General features: G+C 26.0%; 1 protein-coding gene and 1 pseudogene across 1 annotated transcript in view; one reads left to right on the plus strand and one right to left on the minus strand.

The window, feature by feature from the left end:
* The window catches only part of LOC149061806 (uncharacterized), a 340578-nt pseudogene that overhangs the window by 284568 nt on the left and 47859 nt on the right, over positions 1–8151 (minus strand).
* Positions 1725–8151, plus strand: part of LOC149061833 (cytokine receptor-like) — a 22296-nt gene continuing 15869 nt past the window's right edge. The window contains exons 1-2 of the mRNA XM_089218091.1: positions 1725–2334; positions 2457–2599. The gene's annotated coding sequence lies outside the window, so the exon portion shown is untranslated. The remainder of the gene's footprint in view (positions 2335–2456; positions 2600–8151) is intronic.

The raw sequence follows: 8151 nt of genomic DNA on the forward strand, positions 1-8151 counted from the left end.
ACATATGTCATATAAAAATTAAATAGAGTAAAATTAGAGTTAAAACAAAATATTTGAATTACTTATAGTTACAAAAAAAAGTCACTAATATTGTATACAATTAACATTTAACACATATATTATATTATATAGACTTAATACAGTTAAAACTCTTATTAGAGAAGACACTCAAAAATCAGCTATATTATCATATTGTTATGTACGCATTAGCTATTAGTATATTGTATTAGCCTGTTGTATTAGAATATAAGAGTATATTATTGTAGTCTACGGGTAACGCCTAATGTGTGGGCGACTCCCGGAATATTGCGGCTACACGGCACCCGCTAGGGAACCGTAGAGTCAGTCGTCTTAGCTCTTTTAAACTTGTACGTCGTTCTAACCATCAATAATAAATTATACAGTGAATTATATATTTCGAATCACAATAAAATTATATTAGAATTTAAATCTTTAAAACTGTTTTGTTGTACTCTCTCCAAAAATCGAACCCTCACACTACCGAAAAAACAACGTTCATACGGAACAACCCGTACGAGCACAACAATAAAATAGATCTTAATATCATATTCAAATATGATAACTTTTATAAAACTTCAACAGTTTAACCCATTCCTATAAATTATAATCAATGCTAAAACCTTTGCTATTCAATATAATGGGATAGGTACACGATTATTATAGTTTGAAAAATTATATTTTGATGAAAGCAAAGTTGTAAGTTGTATATTAGCTAGTATAATCTAATAATAATAATAATAAATTATTATTTTTTCTATATATTTAATATAAAATCCCCAGGGAAGTTCCTTGGAGGTTGTATGGACTCCCTAGCTGGAATCCAAAGCTGGTGCCTAATGGGAAACTCCAAGTGTTACTAGGGAAGTATAATATTGGTATTTATTACCATAATATGTTGATAGAAAGAAAATACATTTGACGAACTTAATAAATGTAAAGTGGAGTCATGGTAATCATTATAAATAAAGGGTTACTACTGCTGTAAATGTCTTGCACCTGTAGGCTGTGGTATGAATTTTTATTTTTTATTCTAGCTTTTGTTAAATTCAACCATTTTCCAATCATAGATGTTATCACCTTTTATGTTTTGATATTCAGATCGTTTTGTAGCATTTACATTTTTATTAATACTATTTATCAATTACCAGTTAAAGATTCAAAATATAAATTAATAATTTAACTATAATTTCATAAATCCACTTCAAAAGAAAAATGGGTGTCTATAATGTCTACCCATTATTGTTTAATTTAGTAACTTGGAAATAACATCATAAGATGATAAACACAGATAATGATTTATTCTGCGATTATTAACAAAATTCCAATCAATATATGTTTCATTGTAAAACAGACTCATAACTAAGAAAGTAAATTGTACACTTACTTTTAAAATTGAATTTAAAGTGCTCTAATATACCGAAAGGTTAAACTACATGATATACATAAACGCAAGTGCGTGTCCGCCACAGTTAATTGATAATATTTAAATAGTATAAATAATATTTAAAATAATTTTTCATTTATTTCACATTAATACATGATAAAAATAACAAACTTATTAAAGTATATTACTAGGTGATTGTGTATGATTTGAATGTATGATTATGTATTAATCGCCGCATTTTAAAAATGTATTAATCTTAAAAGTTAATTAATTAATAAATGTGGCTTTTAAGCGTCAAGTGTTAATAATAATATTGGAAATACATGATTTAATTTAAGAGCGCTTTCCCGAAATTAAACTGTTGCGATATTTTTATTAGTAATATTTTATATTTATTTATAGGAAGAGGATGCGGAGTTGAAGCCCTTGTGAGCACTTTAAATTTGATTGTTATAGCCCCTTAAAAATTTAACCAAATGTCTACTTATAGTATTAGTGTATATCATTATAGTTACGAGAAGATGTCCAACATTTGCTAACTATCATTTGTCTCCATAGTCTGTAATCTATATAGATAGGCTATAATACATAGTTCGGTGAAAATGCGTTTTTTGCCTCTAAAAGAAATTCCATCATTCAATATTTTAAGACATAGAAGTTTCATTTAAGGGCACATCATGTAATTCTGTCCATATTTAATCAAAAAGACAACCAAAAATCATGTGTTTACAATATTATTTCTACGCTCATTTTTAAGGATCGGCCATAACAATGATCCCCTTCCACTTCCCTTAGCGCTACGTATTATTTTTTGTGCGCCCAACGGTCAACCATCAGTATCAGGATCCGGGACAGTCTCGTTCATTCAGTGTTTCTAAGCTGTTGTATGATTTTCATGCTGTGGCTTTTAATCTCTGACTTACATCGAAGTAATTATTTTTTATTTTTTTTGTTATATTTAAAGGTTCCTTAAGGTATTGCAATATAATATCAATTTTTTTATTTTGTTGGTGATTGTTATTTGGCGTTAATTAATATTGATAATTTTTAGATCGCAGTTCTAACCACTCGACTGCCGAGAACACGTTATATCGACGTGATATAGATTTGCTGTAAAAAAGTATATTGCGAAAAAAAACGAAAAGTAAAGATCAATTGGCAACCAGACGGCCTGCAATAAATATAATTATCGAGGTAAGTTCATATAAGTTTATTATACAATTTATACCTACTTCATGTTATTATTATTTCTATTATGTTATTGGCCGTATAGTTATTTAGTCGTATATAGTATATCTATCGTCTTTATCTCCCCGTTGTATTTTTGATTTCCTGAGAACAATTTTTTTTAAATTGTTATTTGATTTAAATTTTTGATTCAATGGTTTTAAATAAGCTTTAATTGTTTTTTGTGTGTTTGTCATAAGAATAAAAATCTTAAACTTTAAAGGTGGTTTTGAAGTATACATTGAATCTATAATTAGTACTCGAGGAGAGAAAACACAAAGTACTTTTAAAAATAATCGGGAAAAGTTCGAATTATCGTGACTAGCTTGTACTAACTGCACTTTCTATACCAAATGATTACAAATATATAAATATATCAATATTATTATATTATATACATATATTGTATATATCAATAAAAATATTCGTTTATATATTTTTAATATTTTTTGGTCAGTACAGTGTGAACTCGCATTTTCTATATAAATATTCAATTTTGTCATAGTATTTTTTTTTTTAAATCCGCTTTTCAATGTTACTATCATTAATTAAGCTTGCATTAACTTAAATGACTTAATTTGAAGATCTGAGAGTTGAGTAGAATATATACTTATTAATTTACTCGTTACTTTTTTACATTATATTATCAAAACTTAATCGATCTTCAATTTTGGAATAGTGTATTATTGTTTAAACATTGCTTAAAACCTATTTTATATTTCCCCAAAAAATGTCTCAGCTTTGAGATTTATGACCTACATGAGTCTAAAATTATGTTTAATTTTTTATTTATTTATAAATTTGTGGTGTATTTTATTCTCGTATTTAGGTAGACACATATTTAATTTTTAACATACGTATAAAAAAAATGGTCTGCCCAGTACAATAAACTGTAGTGGTATACCACCTACTGATAATATTGTTACCACACAAAATGGACCTTTTTATCCCTAGAAAATAATTCCAAAAAAAATTACGTATATAATGCGAGTATATATTTCCAAATCCCTGTATACGTTACAAATGCTTTTATCATGTGTTAAGGTGTTAGTACTATGTGTCTAAGACGATTTATTATCCAGATTAATGTTTTGTGTTCATGTGTCTGCGGGGCTCCATATATTGTCTTCTTATCCGAGGAGAATATTCTCTATTGTTATACGTATTCACGGGCTACGAATACTATCTTGTGCGTAACGTTTACGTACTTCACAATGCACAATTACTTCTGCCTGTATCTTTTTAGTATTATTAAAAAAATACAAATAAACCTATGCTACAATGATTTTAAGAACCGATGATTTTATTGATTTTACAATGGAGTGTGTTTTTTTTTCATCTATCATATCCTTATGAATTAAGTAAAAATTCATAAATCATCAAGTTTAATTATGATATTCGATAGCATAAATCGTATACTTTTATTACTTTGATAGTAGAAAGTAAATCGTTTTTTTTTTCTAAAAATGTCAATCATATTTTATTTCGTTGGGTAAAAAAGCGTAAAAATATCGAAAAGGTGCAAATAATATTGAGTTAGAAATTCATAAAAATTTATCTTTTTAAATCTGGTTTACACCACATGTCATGTCATGAAGTACCATCAATGATGGCCTCTTCAGTTAAGTCGTCTATCTGAATTTATGTAAATAATTGTAATTGTAATTTAACTTATTGTTTGTTACTTTATCTCTATTATTTTATCTCTTCTATCAAATTCTTAAATCATTTGTGCTTATTGTAAATAATTATTCTACAGATTGTACAATTTTCTAGTTTAAAAAAAAATTCTAATTTTAAAATTCAATACGAGATTCTTCATAGTTCATATTAAGTTTACCTACTTTTATCAAATAAAAAATGTCTACCGGAAAGTTAAATTTAATTTGAATTCCAACATTGGACATTCACTCAATTTCTCTTGTATTAATATTCTTATATTTTGTTGTTAATCAAAAACAAATATCTCAATAAACTTTAAATTTAAACCATATTTTTATTTTATCAATTCCTGTACTTCATAACATTTTCAAAACATTTCAACAATTTTTAAGTTATGTTTAGCTATTTGAAATTTTTCGTTTTCTTATGTTTTTTATTCTATAAATGTCGATCAAATTTTATTCGTTTTTCGTATACAATGATACCTATCATTGCATTCAAATTTAATCCCATCCATTACAGTAACCTACTGTACAGCAGAGCGACATCCACGACTTACCCGCTTTTGTTTTTTATTTCATTACAAACCCTTATCGTACTATAATTATCAAAAAACAAATTAAAAATGTATTTTTAACATTTAATTATATTTATTCAAATATAACTAGTTCATAAACAAGCCCCCATAAAATTCACAATCTATACGACTATACCTCATATACTGAGACTTTAATTTTCTTGTGGCACATATTTATTATATTTTATAACCTTGCCGCTCTGTACACGATATAAGTGACTGTGAATTAAACATACATAATACAGTGTTTGAAGGTGTGAAATAAAAGTTAGTAATTGTATTTCAATTGGTTCTTTGCTCCACTTATTATAAGTAGTTACCACTTTTAGTTATTTACTTTTAAAATCCATAACAAAGAAATCATTGAATTAATATTAATTTCGTCTGATTAATGATATATGGATTTATTAATCATCATATTTATTCGAAAATTTATAAATAAGTACCTGATATAATTCGCTCTGTTATTTAATTTGTTGAATGACCTAACCAATGAAAAATCATTGCATACGAAAAACGATTTAGTACGATTTACATTTTACACACATCATTTAAGTATATTATATATCAATATCATTATTAGTTATTAGCAGTGCCGTAACTAGCTTTATGTGCGCCCTTGGCAACCAATGTTATAAATTAATAATGAATTTTTAGTATTTATATGAAATAAAAATTGCGCCCCTAGCGCGATCATTTTAAATTGCGCCCTTGGCCACCGCCCACCTTGCCAATGCCTAGTTACGGCACTGGTTATTAGCTTTTCTTTTAGGTTTGTTGAAATAATTTCAGCCATAAATATAGCATATTATTTTGGTACGTATCATAATATACCTGATATGTTATTTATATCTATATTATGGTTATTATAGTCAATGTACCACGAAATTGTAAACAATGGTGTGAATACGTTCATGCATTAAGGTATTAAAACCACGTATAATAATTTTGTCATTTTAATTACAACCAACTAAATGTATTCATACAAATATCGATTTAGTAACATTTTTTATTATATAGGCTATTAAAATAGTGTTTAAACTAAATTATGTTATACAACTGTATTCACTCATTTCAAATGTTTTGTTGAAATGAAAAAAAATACAGCAATAAAAATGATCAGTCTACGCGACTGCCGACTGTACCTATATCACACTGAACAATCAAAATATGCAATTGAAATAACCAATACAGAATGTATTTAAAAGTTAGTCATATTTTAACATTTTTTGAATTGAAATATCACATGAAACAAAATTATGCATTTTTACATAAAATAAATCTGAAACAAATATAAAACTCACAAATGAAGGGCAAATATGAAATAACTAGCAAACTAGAAAGTAATGTTTTATTCCCATAAATATTATTAATATTGTAACTCACTTCGTACTAACTAATACTTTTTTTCACGAAATTATATTCGGTTTAACATTGATTAGTTGTAATTAGGTAGTAAAAGGAACAATAGACAATAGTACAATATTAATTTTGTTTTGAGTTTGTTGAGATTTCTATTTTTAGACCTATAAAATACATTAAAACGTTATTAATAGTATAAAACTATTCAACTAAATTTTCTTAAAGTATATTCAAAAGACAAATATAAAAAATGTTGGCTAATCTACTTGATAATGTCACGTCCACATGTGTCGTTTCCATCGCACAAAATTTAACCAATTTTTGTTTGCCATTTTAAATGTCGTATTGTTGGCTTTATATCATAATATAACCTAGGTAGATGTATTTTAAAGGTACCTACCTAAGAATTTGTGTTCTCTTATTGGTTTTTACTACATTAAAATTTTTAAGGTATGCACGAAAATTTGATATTCATAAATATTATTATTTAATAAAAACAAAAAAACAGAATTCCTCATTATTAGTTGGTTTTTAATATCTATTCAGTTTAAATAAAATTTACATTTTGATTTTGATACACTGATACAGATTAATAACTAATTATTTACTGTCTATAAAAATAATCTGGAACGTATACTTTTTTAGAACGTTGGAATAAGTTTTTTAAACAACCATTATATAAACTATTAATATAAGGCAATTAGGTATTTTTGTAATAACCAAAACTCAATATTATTTTTTTTCGACAACAATTAGCAGAAGGAATTTTGTTTCCAATAAATCTGTTATCATGGTGTTGTATGGCCCAATTATAGTTGTTAATCCTATATTAATAGTGAATTGTAACATATTATACAAAATATACTATAATGTCATTGGTCTTGACTCTTGATGACAAACATTTTTTACATGAACTTAAAAGTATAATAGAGAAATAAATTGAAATCGCTTATTGTTACACCAACTGATATAATTTGAATGTCTAGGAAACTGTGTCACCCTTGTTCTTTATTACCTACAGCGAAATGGATGAGGTATGAACATTTAATATTTGTAAACATCAATATTTTACATAACTCACCTAAAAATGTAATATTGAAAATTATCAACCTTTAAGTTTATATTATTATTTTATTCAATTTCTAAGCTAAATACTAACAATATGCATAAGTACATACAATTGGAATGGCTGTATATACATTTTTAGATGTTATAAGCTAGAAATATATAATCTTCATGAATGTAATTTTAAGAACTACCTAGCGTACCTAGATACTCAAATACTTTTTAAGTATACAAAAAATACATTTCAATCAAATCTAAATGCAATTCGGAACTAATCTTAATCTTATATCATATAATTTTATAAAAATAGGTCACAGTTTACTTATATATTTGATGTGTTTAAGATATTCAATCTTATTTATTATAAATTATAATATGGAATAATGGAATTACAATTCGTCATTTCACAATTATTATAATAAAATAAATATAAAAATTGTATCGATCATAAATCACTGAATATTGACGATATCACGACGTTATTATAATAAACAATCATCATATGCAAATTAAAATCCATCTTGGTATTAAATACACACTAAAACATATATAAATAAAAGCATTCAAAATGTACACACTTTTATGTATAACTTATGCATTTACATAGGTATACCTACATTGCAATTAACAACACTTCATAAACCGCACAGCTATAATACATAATAATTATTATTACTATTTAGTATTTATTGTGCATGCCCATTTATATTTGACAAACGTCGTAACACGAAGACATGCAGGCACCAATAACGATGAAAATATATTATTTATTAATTATTACGTTTTAATCATAAAAATTCCACAGCGAAATAGTTGTATAACTAAAATTGAGAGCTAAAATTTTACTGTAAGA

This window comes from Diuraphis noxia, unplaced genomic scaffold (assembly GCF_037042655.1).
Source record: "Diuraphis noxia isolate RWA-SAM2 unplaced genomic scaffold, SU_Dnox_SAM2 contig0001, whole genome shotgun sequence".
Taxonomy (NCBI): domain Eukaryota; kingdom Metazoa; phylum Arthropoda; class Insecta; order Hemiptera; family Aphididae; genus Diuraphis; species Diuraphis noxia.